This window comes from Eptesicus fuscus, chromosome 9 (assembly GCF_027574615.1).
Source record: "Eptesicus fuscus isolate TK198812 chromosome 9, DD_ASM_mEF_20220401, whole genome shotgun sequence".
NCBI classification, from domain to species: Eukaryota; Metazoa; Chordata; class Mammalia; order Chiroptera; family Vespertilionidae; genus Eptesicus; species Eptesicus fuscus.
In genome coordinates this window covers 5625002-5639612 of record NC_072481.1, presented here as the reverse complement: position 1 = coordinate 5639612, position 14611 = coordinate 5625002, and positions in this window count along the sequence as shown.

Here is a 14611-nt window from a genome sequence, read left to right as displayed (position 1 = left end):
CACCATCCCTCATTTTCATATCCAAGAAGTCATTGCAGACATCCTTATCTGTAATCCTGAGGTGTGGCCATGGAAACTACAAGTCCCAGCATGCAATGCTCTGGGCAGCCTGCACACTGTAATCCCTTATGCACCTTCAGAGCTCCAAAAAGAAGGCAAGAATGCATGCTGGGATCTGTAGTCTCCACAGACTGAATCACCCTGTTGAGCAGGAGGGCAGCCCAGGGGCCATTCCTCTTGATTGCACCACCAGGGACTGGGGAGCAGAACCCCAACACGGGCAAGTGGCAGGACATCAGCGGGAAGGGCACCGGGAATGCCAATGACCTTCTGGGCTGTGGTTTCGTTCCAGCGACCCTTGCCTGGCGACGGACTGCAAGTATGCCAACAAGTTCCACTTCCACTGTCTCTTCGGGAACTGCAAGTACGTCTGCAAAACCTCCGGCAAGGCCGAGTCCCACTGCCTGGACCACATCAACCCCAACAACAACCTGGTGAACGTGCGAGACCAGTTTGCTTACTACTCCCTGCAGTGTCTCTGTCCCAACCAGGTCAGCATGGAGCGGGGCGGCAGGGCGGGGCAGGGAGGTGGCGGGGAGGGTCCGGCCCCAGGACAGCCCCTCCTGGCAGCGACTGCTCCTCACGCCCTCTTTGAATGGGCCTCCTTCAGATTCCGGAAAGGACACTGTCTGCCCCTGGGCCCTGGGCAGGGCTTCGGCTTGGTGCTGGTTGGTGAAGTCTGTCCTTTCATCCTAACCCTCAGTGGTGACTGTATCCGGGGCAGCCTCTGTGACCTGGGCCTCATTCTGCCTCCTGGAAAGAGTCAGGCTCCCTTTCCCCAAAGGCCTGGATTTAAAATAGGCACATTGGACACATGAAAAGATTGAGCTGTCCGTGCCCAGACAGGAAGGGCAGGTCAGATTCATGGCGAACTTGTGGAGGAATCCGGACCTAGGTCTGGGTACGGAGAAGTGCGAGGATAAATTAGTGATGTCTGCCTAGGTCAGGGCGGGCAGAGAAGAGTGCTAGGATAGATTAGTGATGTCTGCTCTGGGTGTGGGTCTAGAGGAGGATGCCATCCATACCAGGCAGGATGTTTTGGTCAAATGGCAAAAGGGGCGTACTACTTTTGAGCATGTGAAAGGTCTTTACCCGATTGTGTTTTTCTGATTCTGAGCATGGAAGGACACATATGCAAGGGGCCTCCCGCAGGCCTGGGCAGGTGGGACTCACGGAGTTTGCCTACCTGGTCCCGACCTTCCTGTCCCTCCCTGCAGCACTGCGAGTTCCGGATGCGTGGGCACTACCACTGTCTCCGGACCGGCTGCTACTTTGTGACCAACATCACCACCAAGCTGCCGTGGCACATAAAGAAGCACGAGAAAGCTGAGCGGCGGGCAGCCAACGGATTCAAGTACTTCACCAAGCGCGAGGAGTGCGGCCGGCTAGGTACCGAAGGCCAGGCCCGGGGCAGGGGCGTGCAGCAGGCGGCAGGCGGGGGCCCTGGCCCCTGGGTCACTTCTCTTAGCACCTACCTCCTGCCCCCGCACATCAGGCTCCATATTTTGTTAAAAATGTCACCGATATCACAAGCCAGGCATCGTCAAACTGGGAAAACTGTCCAAACCCAAGAGCCCATGGGAAGGGGGTGTAGGTGGCTTGGAGCACACACCTACCCTGGCCCTCATCAGCTGTCCAGGCCTAAACTTGGTTCTCTTTCCCTTTCTTTTCTCTCTTTTTTTAAAAATATTTTTTATTGCCGAAACCGGTTTGGCTCAGTGGATAGAGCGTTGATCTGCGGACTGAAGGGTCCCAGGTTCGATTCCGGTCAAGGGCATGTACATTGGTTGCAGGCACATCCCCAGTGGGGGGTGTGCAGGAGGCAGCTGATCGATGTTTCTCTCTCATCGATGTTTCTGGCTCTCTATCCCTCTCTCTTCCTCTCTGTAAAAAATCAATAAAATATATTTTAAAAAATATATATTTTTATTGATTCCAGAGAGGAAGGGAGAAGGAGAGAGAGAGATAGAAACATCAATGATGAGAGAGAATCATGGATCAGCTGCCTTCTGCACGTCTCCCACTGGGGATCGAGCCCGTAACCCGGGCATGTGCCCTGACCGGGAATCGAAACGTGACCTCCTGGTTCATAAGTCGACGCTCAACCACTGAGCCACGCCGGCCGGGCTCTTCCCCTTTCCAGAGGGCTTCCCAGTGAGTGTTGGGAGCTCTCGAAGTTCCTGTCTGGGATCTGTGTCCGTGGCTTCAGCTGCGAGGGTTTGTTCAGTGGTTCGCTCATTCACTCAGCAGAGGTTCATTGAGGAACAGCCATGTGCCAAGCTCTACGCTGTTGCAGGAGGCCCTGGGGCGAGGGGGGCAGACCGGGGCTGGAGGGCTGTGAAGGCAGCAGCAGCCGAAGCGCTTCTGTCACCTGCTGTGGCCGGCACGTGCTCAGTGCCAGGAGCCTTGAGGGACAGCAGGTGCATGGTGGGCTAAGCCCAGAGCTTCTCAGACTTGGGGTGACCCAGAGGGAAGTGGCCATGGGGCTGGGAAGAGGTGGCCACCAACGGCCCCAAGCTCCGCAGCAGGTGCCCCCGTGTTAACTCCGCTGCCGAGAATCGGACCCCCAGCAGGGAAGCTGCCCCCTAACCCCGGAACAGAGCTTCCCCGAGTTGGCCCTGGGGGTGCCTTGGGGAGGGAGCAGCGAGGAGGGGCCTCCAGGACCAGCAGGCAGGAGGGCAGCGCCTCGTGTTCACAGGCTGCAGAGGTGGGGCGAGAACCTGCCCAAGAAGGGCCTGGAGCCTGGCGGCAGGTGGGAGCCAGCGGGCTGGGCAGACACCTGCTCTGTGGGCGAGCCCTGTTGTGACTCAGGTGGTCATGGCAGCCGGGACGTGGGGGAGCGGAGGTGGGCCACTGCCTGCTGCTGACTGGCCCTTCCGTAGGGGAAGGGTGAGAACAAACCTTTCCTTCGAGTATTAATTCAAAAAGAGTCCATGGCCTGGGAGAGGGTTGGTAACCATGGCAACAGATGTCAACACTGGGTGGCCTATGCCGTTGCTGGGCTCAGTTTGCAGGTGTCAGGGGATTCTGTAGTTGCTGTTATTTACTCAACTTTGGGTGTTTTGGGTGGTAGCTGGGGCCAAACAAAGCTGGGGGATGATATAAGACACCTGGCCAGCTCAGGTGCCATGGCAACCGACAGGCCTTCACCTGCCCTTTGCTGATACTGTTTCAATCCCGCCTGTTCTGTTTGTTCTCAGCCCAAAGCAACGCAGAGGTAGGAGGGGGCAGGGCGGGAGCCAGCCAACTGCAGCCATTAAACAAGGTCTGGGGGCAGGCAGCACTGGGCTCCCCATCGGAGGTGTGGAGACAGGGGGCTTGCTGGGAGGTGGCTGATCTAGTGGACGTCGTTAGGACCCATTGCCCTGGGTCCCATGGACCTCTCAGTGTTTGGGGTAGGGGAGGGGGGCCATTGTCACCTGCCTCTATGCTAGGCTGGAGGGGAGGCCCAGGCTTTGGACAGCCCGGTGGCCTCCTTTCCTGGAGGTGGGGTGGGTACAGGCCCTCCTGATGGAATGCCACCACGGGGATGCTGCCCTTTCCCCAGATGCTCTCTGCCTTGCTGGCCACACTTCCCCATGCCCAGAACGGTGCCTGGCACGCAGCAGGTGCCCTGAGCGCTGGCCGGGGAGGCTCATGCCGGGGGGCTGTGTCCACAGGCTGCAAGTACAACCAGGTGAACAGCCACTTCCACTGCATCCGCGAGGGCTGCCAGTTCTCCTTCCTCCTCAAGCACCAGATGACCTCACACGCCCGCAAGCACATGCGCAGGATGCTGGGGAAGAACTTCGACCGCGTGCCCCCCTCCCAGGTGAGAGCCCAGCCCGCGGGCCGCCCCTCGCCCTCCACAGGGTCCCGCCCCTGCTGCCAGGCGGTGGGCCGTGCCGCCTGGACGGACAGCCTGCCCACGGCCCAGCTCGCTCAGGGCCCCCCGCTTCCTCTCAGGGCCCCCCGAGCCTGCTGGACACGGAGACAGATGAGTACATGGACTACACCGGCTGCAGCCCGGGCGCCGTGTCCTCCGAGTCGTCCACCATGGACCGGAGCTGCTCCAGCACCCCCGTGGGCAACGAGAGCACGGCTGCAGGTGGGCGGCGGCCGGGGACGGGGAGACGGCGGGCGAGGGGCGGCCGCGCACGGCAGAGGGGACCTGGGAGCTCCCGGCCTCAGCCAGACCCCTCCTCCCAAGGCCGGCGCTGCTGAGCCCGTGTTAGGACAGCAGGTTCATGGTCAAGTGGCCTCGAAGGAGGACAGGCCGGTGTGCAGTGGTCTGGGCCGTGGTCATTGAGGCCACCTGTGCCATTGTGCCACTCCCCAGCATCTGCCCTCGGTCTCGGCTCCCGGGAGAGGCCCAGGCTTGGAGCCGTGGAATAAGGCAGCTCAGCCCCGGCCAGTGAGCGGGCCTGAGTGCCCAGGGCCGAGGCAGGCGCCCGCCCCGCCCAGCCCTGGCACCTCTTCTGGCCCCTCTGCCATTGGCCCCAGCACGGTCCTTGGGCCCCAGGCCCTCGCCGAGCCCGTGCCCCGCCGCGCTCCCAGCCTGTCTCCACCTCCTCCCTCTCTTCTCCGTGGCTCCTCTCTGCTCCTCACCTGTCCACACATTTTCATATCATACTTGCTTCTACCATTGGGTTTCTCATTTTGGTTCTTTTTTGTTTGTTTCTTCTTTGTGTTTTTTTTGTGTGTGTGTGTGTTTTGTTTTGTTTTGTTTTCTGCTTTTCTCCACCCTCTCCAGGCTGCCCGGCTCCTCCTCCTCCTCCTCTTCCTCCTCCTGCTGCCTCCGCCGGTGACCAGGCTGCCCGCGTGGCTCCGCAGCCCCCACTGGCTCCGTCCTTCCCCCCGGCCGTGCTCCGGGCGCCCCTCCCCGCCCTCCCCTGCCTCTTCTCTCCACCCTGTCTCTCATACTCTCTGCTCAGCGCCACTCTCGGAGCCACCCGGGGCCTGGCCCACCCCATCGGCGGCCAGCCCAGCTTCCCGCCAGTCACTGCCACTCCAACTCCAGTAAAAAGTGACGTCCCCCTAGTTCAGGATGCCGCAGGTAACGCACACGTGCCTCTCACTAGTGTCTGTCGCCCCAGCCAACCCTCGAGGCCGGGGCTCCGGACCGAGCCTTTCTCTGTGGCCTCTGGGCCAAGGTCAGGGACACCGCCCCCCCACCCCCCCTCACAGCCCAGCACCCTGGAGACCAGAGAGCCTAGTCTCTCACCCAAGGTCTGCTCCTCTCAGCTGCTGCTCAGACTGGGCAGGGCACAAGGTCGCCACCAGGGTCCCCTGGGATTCACCCCATCTCCGGAACTGGCTAGAGCCCCAAGAGGCTGTGCCTGCCCCACCCCCAGCTTCCTAGGCCAAAGCCTGCCCCTCTGGGCCTGGGAGTTCGCCTGGGGCCTGGCACAGGGAGGCAGAAAGGTTGCCAGTGCCTGGGACCTACTCGGGGTTCTGAGGGTCCTGACACCAGCCTTGAACCCTCAACTGTGGAGCCCAGCAAGAACACGGGGGGATTTGTGCCCAGGCCCAGCGCCGTGCGCCACGGCAGAGCCGCCTCCTGGCCCCCCAGTGTCTGCTGCTCCGCATGGACGGACCTGCCCGCCCCCGTCCCTTGATGGAGTTGTCACCGGCTCTGCCTCTGCCGCCATCTATTCTCCCCTCACATTCTACCTGAGTGCCAGGCCCAGGGGTATGGCTGAGAGCAGGGCAGGGGGTTCCCCGTGTGGAATGCAGCCCGTGAGAAGCTCTGCTGCCGGCATAACCAGATGGAGCCCCTCCTCACCCACTGGCTCTCCAGGCCCCAGGCCTTCCCTTGTCCTTCCGGGGCCCCCCACCTCCTGCAGTCCTTGGTGTCTCTTCACCTGCGAAGGGTGGTGACTGGGTCCCGAATGGACAGGGCAGCAGGGTGGTGCTGTGGAGGCTGGCATTCGAGGCAGGTTCAGGGGGGTCTGGCAGGCCAGCCATGTGGGAAGAGCCGGGAGGATGTCCACCCCCCCCCCCCACTCTGTGGGGCTAGGCCTGGGGGCTTCTCTGTTGTTTCTGGGGTGAGGGGCAGGGAGCACAGGTCTGCTGCCCCTTCCCGACTGTGCAGCCAACAGCCTGGTCTGCCCTCCTCCTGCAGCTCTGAGGGTCGCCGTGCCTCCCAGGAAGGGGCAGCCCTGGCCGTGGGCATCCGGAGTCCAGGGAGGCAGCTGGGGCTGAGGGTGGGCACAGATAGGCACCATCCACCACCGCCTGAGGCTGGCTCCAGTTCAGCCATCAGCAGAACTGCCCTTCCCAGGTCACTGGGCAGAGAACCCCAGCAAGACCTAAAGAACCTTCTGGTACCAAGGAGGTTCTGTCTGGTGCTCTCCGGGGCAAGGACTTACAGCCCAAAGGCGCTTGGCATCCCTTTTGGGAGCAGGCGGCCCCACGCGCAGACCGGCGGGCCCAGGGAAGCTGGCTAGCCGTGGAGAAGGGGCGCCTGACCCTCGTTAGAGGCCGCGTGCGATGGCGTCCTGGCCCCCTGTCCAGCTTGAGTAATGACGCTCCGACCTAGATTCCCCCTTCAGCTTCAGTTAGCGCCAGGACGGCCCTCACTTCCCACCCAAACTGGCCAGGGAGCAGCCACCACGTCCCCAGAGCGAGCACGCTCTGCACCGGGGCAGACGCCTGCGGTCACCCTGCAGACATGATGACGCAAGGGGAAGCCCGGCTCCGGGCTGTTGGGGGGTGGGGGGAGTGGGAGCCCCCCCCATACAGCCATGGGAAGACAAGGAGTGTCCCTAAACGCTGCCCTCTGGCCACCATGCCAGACTCGGGGCCCGACGTGGGTGGGATCCCGGGGATGGTGCCGGCAGGGGCACTGACCTCCCCGCCCTCCCCTCCCTCCCCTCCCAGGGAACACCATCTCCATGCCGACGGCCTCCGGGGCCAAGAAGCGCTTCTGGATCATCGAGGACATGTCCCCGTTCGGGAAGCGGCGCAAGACGGCCTCCTCCCGCAAGATGCTGGACGAGGGCATGATGCTGGAGGGCTTCCGGCGCTTCGACCTCTACGAGGACTGCAAGGACGCGGCCTGCCAGTTCTCGCTCAAGGTCACGCACTACCACTGCACGCGCGAGAACTGCGGCTACAAGTTCTGCGGGCGCACGCACATGTACAAGCACGCGCAGCACCACGACCGCGTGGACAACCTCGTGCTGGACGACTTCAAGCGCTTCAAGGCCTCGCTCAGCTGCCACTTCGCCGACTGCCCCTTCTCGGGCACCAGCACGCACTTCCACTGCCTGCGCTGCCGCTTCCGCTGCACGGACAGCACCAAGGTCACGGCGCACCGCAAGCACCACGGCAAGCAGGACGTGATCAGCGCGGCCGGCTTCTGCCAGTTCAGCTCGAGCGCGGACTGCGCCGTGCCCGACTGCAAGTACAAGCTCAAGTGCTCGCACTTCCACTGCACCTTCCCCGGCTGCCGCCACACGGTCGTGGGCATGTCGCAGATGGACTCGCACAAGCGCAAGCACGAGAAGCAGGAGCGCGGCGAGCCCGGCCCCGACGGCCCCGCGCCCGGCCCGGCCGGGGGCCTGGACAGCTCGCTGCCGCTGGGCCCCGAGCCCGCGGGCTCCCTGCTCTTCCTGCAGCGGGCCGCGGGCCTGGGCCTGGAGCTGGGCGACGCGGGCGACCCCGGCCCGCCCGACGGCCCCGCGGCCCGCGACGGCCCCGGCCCCGCCCCCGCGCCCGGCCCCGCGGCTGGGGAGTCGTCCGCGGAGGACGAGGAGGACGAGGAGGAGCTGAACGAGGAGGCGGAGGACGAGGACGAGGATGAAGAGGACGAGGACGATGAGGACGACGACGACGACGAGGAGGACGACGAGGACCTGCGCACCGACTCGGAGGAGTCGCTGCCCGAGGCGGGGCCGGGCGCGCGGAGCCCGGAGCGGGCGGGCCTGGGCGCTCCTGCGCCCCCCGCGCCCCCGCGCCCCCGCGCGCGCCCCCGCGCCCCCGCCGCCGCCGCCGCCTCGCCCTAGCCGCCGGGCCCCGCGGAGGGACGGCCGCCCGCCTCGGGGGCTCGCCTCTTTGTTTATTGTTATTGTTGTTATTAATTTTGTAAGAAACGGTATTTATACGTCAAGCTTCCCTCTGTACAGAGCTAGATGTTTGTCGTGGTTCCGGCGTCGGGGCGCCCCGGGCTCGCCCCCCTCGCCGCCCCGCCGGTGCTTCCGGACCCCGAGTCCGTCTCAGGGCAGAGGCGGGGCCCTCTGGTGCTCCGGGCCGCCCCGCGCCCGCCGCCCCGCAGCCCGCGTGTGGAAGGCCTGGCTGCGGGGGCCCCTTTCTGGCTGCAGGTCGGATCTTCTTCAGGGAAATAGGTGCTCTTGTCCGGGGCAGGAGAGGGGAGCAGGGCCCCCCGAGGGCGAGGCGGGCGCAGACCCTGGGCAGCTGCCCCCAGCGACCCTCCCCGGGCCCCAAGCCCACGCCAGTGGGATTCCTTATTGCTCAGGACGGGGTCGGGTGCTGGGGGTCACTGGGACCCCCACCCGCAACCACCAGAGGCAGCCGCACCTGTAGCATCTGGCAGGCCCTCCCTTGGCCCTGGGGGAGGGCGGGGCAGAAGGCCTCAGCAAGGAGACCACACGGGACCTGGGAGGAAACCTCATGGAATTAGGAGCTCCCTGGTCCCTGTCCCCACGGCAGGGCCCGGCCCGGCACCTGCCCCTGAGGGCGGGGGACGGAAGGGGCGCCCCTGGGCCTGCCTGGTGACTGCCCCGCACCAGCCCCGGGAAAGGCTGTTCCTTCCTAAAGGAGGAGCCAGCCTGGGGTGCTGAGCCCACCAGGTCTCAGCCAGGAAAGATGGGACTGGGGCTTTAATATTCAAAATGGGGGGAAAAATGCAAGAAAGTTGTACAGTATTTTTCCTGTCAAGGTTATTATTCTACATAGAACAAAGAGAGAGCAAAGCAGGGGGATGGTGAGGGCGCCGCCCGCCTCCGCCAGCCCTGAGGTTGGAGACAGTGCAATGGCGCTCGGGCTGTTTGACGTGTGTCTGTGGCCTCACCAGTCCGAGGCCCTCTCCGCACTAGCACTGACGGGAGCTACGTGATTCCAACTTTTCACTTGAATTTTTTAGAGGCCAGAGAAAAGGACTATTACCATTGATACAAGTTTGTAGTTAACATTTGAGTTTTTCTCTATTGGTTATGTGTGTGGCTTTATAGGGCTTTTTTTTTTTTTTTTTCCTTTTCTTTCCCAGTTTATTATTTTGTTCGGGATGCTTCTTTGTTGGTGTTACCCACCCAGATTTGGTTCCCTTTTCAAAACATCCCCCCTTCCTGGAGATGACATCACCAGGCCCAGAGCGGCCCCGCCTGGCCAGTGGCCATGAGGGTGACAGGGACCCAGGACCGGGCCCCTCCTGTCCACCTCCTCTCCACTCCAGGCTCCCAGCTGGTCTCCGGGGGGCCCCTGAGACTCTGGCCACACGAAGAGAGCAAGGCCCAGTCTGGGGGGAGGCCTGTCACCCAGAGCCACCTCCCTACAGGTCGCCCAGGGGAGCCCTACCCAACTGGGGGCCGTGGCGTCCTATTTCTCTCCCTTTTTTTTTCTGTTTTGTCCTCTGGCCTGCCCACAGCCAGAAGCCAGGATCATGGGAACTGGAGAGGGAGCGGGGAGGAGGACGGTCAGACGGAGTGTGCCTGATTCACCGGGAAACATCGCGTTTCTAGGACAGCCCCACCAGAGCCTCCTGAATGCTGTGGGCGCCACGTGCTGCTGCTGAGCGCTCGCCCAGACGGTGCCCGGCCACAGACCGGGGAGTCTGTGGAGGAAGTTTTGTAAAGAAAAAAAAACAAAAACAAACATTTTTCAATGTAGCAAAATCAAACAAAAACAAACAAAACAAAAAAAAAAAAGAAAAGAAAAAAAGAAGACGCCGACAGTGCGAAGTCTAGCCTTTTGTAACCTTCATATTGCACACTAGGACTATAAGCCATTGCTAGCTCATTTTGAATTTTAATGTGTAATTTTTGTTTTATTTTCTTTCTGTGGGGAAAACAATGCTTGATCCACCAATGCTCTTTTTAATGTTTTATAACTATGTATGTGTATATATATAAATATAAAATAATATGTATGCACATATGTGTGTATATATCTATATGTATATACATATATAGATATATAGAGATATATAGAGAGGTTTTGAGACAAAAAACGCAGAACGTGAGAACCGAACTGAACAGCGTGTGCTCTGATTACTTGAATCTGGTCTCCTCGGCACCTGGTTATTAAGAACTGAATATTTTTCCACTTGAATTTAGTGCTATTAGAAATTTAATATATGTGTTTTATTTATTTGATTTTTTTTTTTTTGCATGACTGATGCAAGGTTTGACATTTTCACTCAATAAAAACTGGAAAAAAAAATCTATCAGGTTATCTTTTATTTTTAAAATCAGCCCCAAGCAGCTGGCGGTGACCCAGCCGTGCAGGGTGGCACAGCCCCGCTGAGCTGCGTGTGCCAGGCGGGGAGGAGGGGGCGTTGGTGACCCTTCAACCCTGGAAGAGAAGGGGGAGGGCCAGTTTCACCCCTGGGATGAGGCCAAGTTCCCCAGGGGGCTGGGGGCAGGTGGCGGGGGGGCCTGAAGGACGGCCTCCCCCCTCAGCCCTGCCTGAAGGCCCCACAGGAGACTCGAGCCACCTTTGGGCAGAGGCGATCAGGCTTCCGGCAAAGACCCCACGGGCTCCGTGAGCTCCCCAGGCCCCCCGACCCTGGGCAGCCCGCTCCTCTGTCAGCCAAGGCTACTGGGCAGGCGCTTGGCAGGGTCATCCATCTGCCTCCTCCCTCAGCTCCTTCCTCCTTCCTGCAGGGACCTGCTGGGCTGGGAACGGCGTGTACCCGGATCCGATCCGGATGCTGGCTCGGCTCCTGCCTGCAGCACGTGGGGGCAGAGCCAGAGGGGGCCGATTCCCGGGTCTGGGGCTCCCCCAGGCCCTGGTGGCACCATGGCTGGGGCTGCCCCAGAAGCCCGGGGAGTGGGAGCACTCTCCTCCCGCTCACTGACCCTGACACCCCGGAATGGTGACCCCTTCTCATGAAACCCCATCCTCTGCACTGTCTCGCCAGCTCTGCCCTGAGCCCACCTCCTTCCAGGGGGCCAGACCTCCCGGGCCCCCACCGCCTCCTCCACTCTGAGGACGGCTCAGTGCGTGTCACTCCTGCAAGGGCCACACCGCTGTCCTGAGGAGAGGACAGGCTGGAAGTCCGCCGCGGTCCTCCCCTGGCTGGGCGCCTCGGACTGGGGCTGCCTGTCCTGTGCCCCCGGGCCCCCTGCGGCCCAGCACCCAGCACCCAGCACCCAGCTCAATGCCGTCCCCACCACAGAAGCTCCTTCCTGCCGGCCCAGCTCCCAGGGCCCTCCTCTTTCTTCCGTCTGGAACGCAGCCCGCGGGCTATTTACATAAATATGTTTGTAACAGACGCGAAAATATATACTTTTTTCTGTCTTATTAAAATGTTCAAGTTGGAACTCGCCTATTGTTTGTGGATATCTTGATTCTGTTAAATAAAACAGTGACTAATTTATGGGATAAAACACAAGTTCGACAAATTAAAACCATTACTGGAGCTTCATGGGCCCTAGTGGGCCAAGCAGCCCTCCCGAGGGGCCCGAGGCGAGGCAAGGAGCCAAGCCCGGCCCTCCGCTCTGGGTGGGTGGGGCGACCACAGGGCTCCCTCTGGGCGCTGCTATGGGGGGCAATGGGGTGGGGCCCACAAAAGCTTGGGGGGAGCAGCTCCCAGGGGTTCCAACTTCAGCTGCACTCAGGGTAGATGCCCCCAAACTGCCCCCTCCTTCGTTGGCCCAGGTCTTCTGGGGCCCGGTGGACCTCAGGAGACCCCCACAGAGCGGACAGGCAAGGCCAGCTTCCAAACGAGACTCAGGACAAGGCAGGGCCCTGTGCCAAGCCCAGGGAAGCGGCACTGGGTCCCAGGCACCCCTCAGAGAAGCCTCAGGGGACAAGGGCCTGCCCACTGTGCTGACTCCCAGGCACTGCCCCAGACCCGAAGTGCCCACCACGCCCTCCAGGAGCTGATGCCCAGAGCCTGTGCCCTCCACCCCCAGGAGGGAGGCGCCTGCAGCTGGGACAGGGCCCCACCCCAGGCGTTCGGAGCCGGTGCAGGCCCTCAACACTCCCTGTGGCTTGTTGGACTCGGTGGGAAATGCGGTAACACGTTTTCCCTCTGGGATTTAATTAGCGGTGGTGGATGCTCGACACCCAAACTGGGCAAATGCAAGACTTCCGCAGCCTCTTGGAAAGAGTCAGACCCGGCTGCCCAGGCTCAGGCTGCGCTCCCTGCCTGCCCACCCCCCACAGGCCTGGCAGGGCTTGGGTGCTGCTAACCGCTGAGTCACCCACAGAGCCTGGCCGGGCCCACCCGGACCAGCAGAGACAGGGCAGCCCCCTCCCTGGCTGTGGGGCCGGCCGGCATGCCCAGCCAACCCAGGCCAAGTCACTTGTCCAGCCACCTTCACGCGAGGGGGCCCTGGCCCCACAGGTGGCCTTGGCCCAAGGCCAGGGGGCAGGGGACGAAGTGCTGCTGCCCAGGGTCAGGGTCAGGGTCAGGGTCAGGCCTCCAGGGAGCAAGGCGGCAGCAGTCCTGGGAGGAACGAACAGGGGCCAGGCCTGGCCACCCTGGGAGGCAAGAGCCCGGAGCCAGCGCAGGGCAGGTGGCTGTGTACCGCGCACCCCAGGCCCCTGGGGGGACCCCGGCCTTGAGAGCCTTTTCCCACCAAAGAACCCAGGCCCTGCCCCGACTCCCAGCCCCTGGGCCCTGCTCGGAGCCTCTGAGGCCCGGCGGCCCCTCTGGGGTGTCCGAGGCATTCTGGCTCTGCTGACCCCTGGGAACAACTCCCCAGGGCTCTGGGGTGGGTGGAGCCGGCACCACAGTTTCCAAGACGGAGTCAAGAGCCTTTCAGCCAGGGAGCAGGGAGAGGCTCGGCGTCTCCGTATGAAATAAAACCTCTCCTAGAAAGGCGTCGACTAAGTGCTCCACCGAAAGGAAACTAGTCCCGACCCCGGGACAGGCACCCAGCAGTCCCGAGCCCGGGCTGGGGCCGCAGTGCGGGGGGCGGGGAGAGGGCAGCTGGTGCTGGAAGGTGGCACCCATCCTGGCAGGGGATGAGGGTCCGGGGGTGGGAACTCCGGTGCAGGAGGAGAAGCGGGGGCCGGAGAGGCGGCCGGGGCAGGAGGGGGCAGCCAGGACTCGGGTCCACCCCAGGTGAGCACTTCACCTGAAGCTGAGGTCCCTCCACCTGCAGCTGTCACGGCACCTCTGCTCCGTCCGGAGCCTCCGAACGTCTTCTCTGGGAGCCTTGGCAGAAACCATTTTAAACAAACACACCAACAAACCCTGAGGATTAAGTAAACTCCCGGACCCGCTTGTCAGGCCCCGCAGAAAACGTCTCCCGCCTGCCCTTCCTCCTTGGGCTCTGGGGCAGGGGCTGCGCTGGGCTGGGGTAGGGGCTGGGGCAGGGCTGGGCTGGGGCAGGGCTGGGCTGGGGCAGAGGCAGGGAAGGGGCTGGGGCAGGGGCTGGGCTGGGGAAGGGGCTGGGGCAGGGATGAGGCAGGGACTGGGTTCTGGGCTGGGGCAGGGCTGGGCTGGGGCAGAGGCAGGGAAGGGGCTGGGGCAGAGGCAGGGAAGGGGCTGGGGCAGGGGCAGGGAAGGGGCTGGGGCAGGGGCAGGGCTGGGGCAGGGACTGGGTTCTGGGCTGGGGCAGGGCTGGGGAAGGGGCTGGCGCAGGGGCAGAGGCAGGGAAGGGGCTGGGGCAGGGCTGGGCTGGGGCAGAGGCAGGGTAGGGGCTGAGGCAGAGGCAGGGAAGGGGCTGGGGCAGGGGCAGGGCTGGGGAAGGGGCTGGGGCAGGGATGAGGCAGGGACTGGGTTCTGGGCTGGGGCAGGGCTGGGCTGGGCAATCAGCAGAGGAGAGGAGGTGCTGGGCCCAGGCCCAAGGCCCAGCACCTGTGTCCTGGCTGGGCACCGAGGGCCAGGAGCCTCTAGAAACCCTCTGCTCCCCCCGGTGTGAGTCCCCACGACACAGGGCTCACCTTCAGTGAGACAAGCAAGCCACACGACACTGAAGAGGAGTTTCCCGTTTTTATTTAGAGACAGAGACTGTGTGAGCCCGTGAGCACACTGCACCTGTGGAACTGCACGGGGTGGAAGAGGTTTTTACTCTGTTCGTTCCCTTTAAACACCCGAGATGGCCGTCCACAGCAGAACACACCAGATCTACAAGTTCAGCACCCCTTCCCCAGGCAGAGTGCTCCCCTTCCCAGCAGCCGACTGCCAGGGCGGCCAGGGACTGCCCGACGCCCCGCACCCGCCTGCTGGGGCATCGCAAACCCGGGGGCCAGGAGGTGCCCGCAGCCGCCCTGCTCGCTCCGGCGCGGGACGGGCGCTTTCCTGAAGACACTTTACGAAAATACATGGTGATTGAGTGTAATAATCTCCCCCTTCCAGAAAGGGCCTGACAGGCCTGCCTGCTGCTCACTTCTGCCCCATTCCAAATATTTTTACCTTATTTGGATGAAATGCATT